This window comes from Lipotes vexillifer, unplaced genomic scaffold (assembly GCF_000442215.2).
Source record: "Lipotes vexillifer unplaced genomic scaffold, Lipotes_vexillifer_v1.1 scaffold299, whole genome shotgun sequence".
NCBI classification, from domain to species: Eukaryota; Metazoa; Chordata; class Mammalia; order Artiodactyla; family Lipotidae; genus Lipotes; species Lipotes vexillifer.
In genome coordinates this window covers 1,705,790-1,710,008 of record NW_006784347.1, presented here as the reverse complement: position 1 = coordinate 1,710,008, position 4,219 = coordinate 1,705,790, and the positions used below count along the sequence as shown (strand labels likewise).

The 4,219-nt window shown below is 40.6% G+C and overlaps 1 protein-coding gene across 1 annotated transcript in view; it reads right to left on the bottom strand.

The window, feature by feature from the left end:
• TANC2 (tetratricopeptide repeat, ankyrin repeat and coiled-coil containing 2) overlaps positions 1-4,219 on the bottom strand; it is a 323,861-nt gene that overhangs the window by 18,511 nt on the left and 301,131 nt on the right. The gene's annotated exons all lie outside the window — the stretch shown is intronic.

The following is a 4,219-nucleotide window of genomic DNA, read 5'->3' as shown; positions in this document are numbered from 1 at the left end:
AGAAGCTCTGTGTGTGTGTGTGTGTGTGTGTGTGTGTGTGTGTGTGTGTGTGTGTGTGTGTGTGTGTGTGTGTATGTGTGTGCGCGCGCAAATACATTCTTTTTCACGCAAGAATTTATAGCACTCTGAAGAAAATACAGACAGTATTTCAGAATCAAGCCTCTCGTCAATGATGCTAGTTCACAGAACACAGATAAAAATTCACAAGCAGTGCCCATCCTGAAAGCTAAACTTATATACTGTCTGCTCTAACCTGGAGTCATGTTGCTGGGGGCTGGCCCATCTCAACCCACCGGACAACATGTTTATATGAGAGGGAATGTTCCATTTGGCCTTTTTCTTTGTTGTATCATCTCTGTTACTTAGGTTATGATGTAATTTGGCAGGAATCTCCAGCTGATATCTGGACATGGTCATTAACACAGCTGGCCAACTTCATCTCAGAACAACACAACTATGGAAAATTGGGTCTGTACTTTTCAAAATCCAAGAGCAAGGAGTTGCTTTGGCTGGATTTTATATAGTTCTTATCAAAAACCGTTAAAACTTTTTGAAAGTGAGACGAATAAGGCAAAGCCAGTTCTGTAAAACAACAGACTGATTCTTAGAGCAAATGTTAACAGTATGGAGCCAAATCTCTCTTCCTAAGAGACCAGTAACAGAATTCGTTCCCTAGCGTGTTAGCATCTGATGAGATTATTTGAAATAAATGGTCCTTTTTCAAAGGGAAACAGCTAAGGAGTTTGAAGAAACAGACAGGATACAGCTCAGAGTTGATGAAACAGCCAAAGTCGGCTTCGATGGGATGCTGATGCTAAATAGAATGCAGAGAAGCAAATGGTTCTTTTATCTCTTCTCAACCTTGACAGTGTACAGCACAGACAGGTCATGGAAGACCGATGGGATGGAGGTGGGTGGGGAAGACATATACTGATCACTGCTATCCAAAACAACATTAATTAGTTAAACATTTATAGAGCTATTTTGTCAGATACTGTCGGCTCTCAAAGAACTCAGGGTTGAATAAGGATAACAGACAAACAAATACATTATTATACAGTGTGATAAGCACAACAGAGATAAGTCCACGGGGGTTGTCTGGAGGTGGCACAGAGGAAGAAGTGTCTGAGAAGGTCTCCAGGAAGAGATGACAATCTAAACCAGATGCTGAAAGAGAAATAGGAGACTTATAGGCAACGACAACAGGGAGGTATTCTAGGCACAGGGAGAGCATGTATAAAGGCACTGAGGTGGGGAACAGCACGTTTACTCCTACTGGAGAAGACAGGCAACAGATAATGCTAGAGATCATGACACGTCTTTTTATGCTACCTTTTTTTTTTTTTTTTTTTGGCCACATCACACAGCATGTGGGATCTTAGTTCCCCGACCAGGGATCGAACCTGTGCCCCCTGCATTGGGAGCGTGGAGTTGTAACCACTGCATCACCAGGGAAGTCCCTTTTTATGCTACATTAATGTTACAGGTGGTCAACGAAGGGTGGTAAGCCGGAAAGTGACATGGACAGATTGTGGCTTAGAGAGATCACTTTGGCTGAAGTCTGGGAGATAAATCACAAAAGGGTGAGGCCAGAGACAAGAAGATCAGCTAGGAAGTAGCTGCAATAATCTAGACAAAAGATGATGAAGGCATGAATTAATGGTATCTTGTTTATTTTCTGAATTTTCACTACTTTTGGGCCATGGATGGCTCAGGCTCTCCAGAGTTGCTAGAAGCTTTTAATGCTGGTTCTGTTCTATAGCTGTAAGACAAAGGAGAGGAGGGACTGGTGAACAATCTTGTCATCTGAATTGCCTTGCTTCTGTGTTGGAACACAGATTTCTGTGTTCCATAAGAAATCTGTGAAAACCCTGCAGGATGGGAGGGGGTCAGCCCGACGGTGAAAGCTCGATGTAGGAAGGTGCTCTTTGGAAGGACAAAAAGGCCATAAAAGGAGGACGAAGACAGCCAGGATATTCCAGTGACCTGCTTTTAGAAAATCTGATATGTAAAAATTACATCTCAATAAATATTTCACTATATGCTAAGATATATTTCATTGATTCTAAGATGTACTTTCTTCCCTCCACATTTTTAACATCTCAAAGTCAGGTTGCATCTTATAATCAATGTGATAATAAAGAACTGTGTCAGTTTTATAGGCAGAGGGTTTTTCTTTCTGGTTTTTTTTTGGAATGGCACATAAAATAATGGTTATATAGTTTCTTATAGTTACTGGTGTTTTGGATTTAATACAGCAAATGATACAAATTGTTGGAAACATCCTTACCATCATATTTTCCCTAAGTAAAAATTGGGTTGTTTAGGCCAGGGTTGCAGATATGAGACCCTAACCAGCTGGCTGCAGGTCACAGACCTTCATTCTCTATGCAAGGGAAACCTGTATAAGATTTTGCCATTGGAGGAAACATCACAATTCAATGAGTCATTATAAATTTTAAATGATTATGTGCTGTAAGTTAAAAAGAAACGTGTACTTGGTAAATCCATCACTATAGACAGAAAAGCAACTCAGAGTCTACTCTACACTAGTGGTGAGTGGTAGGGACATTTTTTAACATAGCAAAGACATTATTTCCCAGAAATTTTTCTGAAGTCAAATAACTTTTTATAGCTCTATAAATCATATTACAAATGTATTTCATTCTAACTCATATTTAAATAACATCTTATGTTCATAATGCTGAAATTAGTTCATATAAATATGAAATTAAACACAACACAATTCTGACTACAAGCAAACTGACATGAAATTTTGATTTTTTTTTTTACAATCCTGAGATACGGTATATATGTAAGAAAATTAATGTAACAAACTTTATTGCACACTTTAAAGCAGGAAATATTTTAAAAGTCCTGAGGCTGTAAAGTTTTATTCTAATTAGAAATTCATATCAATAAAAATAAGTCTTCCACTTAGTTCACACCCTTCTTGAACATTTTTAAGGAATTCTTTCAAGGACAGCACTAGGATGTGTGTGATATTCATCACTATGATTGTTAGTCTTGTAATTTCTGTCCACTATCACCATCGGGCCACTACTTTTTGTTGCGCTCCCCAGTTAGGGTTAGGGTTGCACGCGGGTGGCCTGGCAACAGGAGACTCTGGGAGGGACGGAGGGGCTGTGCCGGGGAGGCTGTGCTGACGGGATGTAAACCATCATGTCTTTCCTGCAGCTCCAGGTCTCAGGATGCACACTCCACAACTGCTGGCGACCTGGCTAGCCCCTTCCCCTCAGTCTGTCCTGTGGCTTCCCTCAGGGGGGGCCCAAGAGACCGCAGCTGTTGCCAGCTGCACATTTTCCTTTAATCTGTCATGGGCTCTTAAGCTGCAGCTGCCCGGCATCTGCTCCCTTTGGCTCTGACAGAGGGAGGGATTGTTTGAGAAGCAAATTCCTGAGCTCTGGACCATTCTACACGATGTTAAAGAAGCCATGAAACCTATATAAGATTACTGCCATGTGTGGAAACATCACAGTTCAATAGGTAATTATACATTTTAAGTGAATTCAAGCATCTTCTCATTTTTAATAACATTCTGACCCTAACCAAAGCATATCCCCTTCTTGTTTAGTAAAATGTTCTCCCTAAAATCGGCCATCTCAATGTTGGTCTACTTATCCTGGCAAACACGACACATATCTGTGGTGACTCTACAGTTTTTACTGCCCTGGTTTCATAAACACATAAAAGGTTACTAATGTTTTTCCAGATGTTCCAGTTTAGACTTGGGGGAAAGACAACAATCATTTCCTGCAAAGGCCACAAGGAAAAGGCTTCTGTTTGTGGAGTAAGTACCGAGCAATATAGAAATGGCTTTGCTACAGATCGTGAGAGACTACGCAGGGCTGTGCCCTACAGGGGGGGACCTTCATTTTGCATCCTGATAGCAACTGTACTCATGACGTATCAGTTTAACCATGTCAGGACCACTCCTCCACGATAACACTTGATTCAGTAAGCCAGAGGTGTCGATAAAAATTTAACTTCTTGGTTTATAGCTACAGGAGAAATATTAGAAAATTCCTAACTGCTATAAGGATCACAGGGAAAAAAAGTTCACAACTCTTTTCTGCTATGGTTTGGCACATTGTAAGGAAACTTCCAGTCTTTTAAAATATTTGGAAACAAGAGCGGGGGAAGGTTTGTCTAAAAGAAGACTCTGGGGCTAAAGGCATGGAGCACCCAAAGGGAAAGA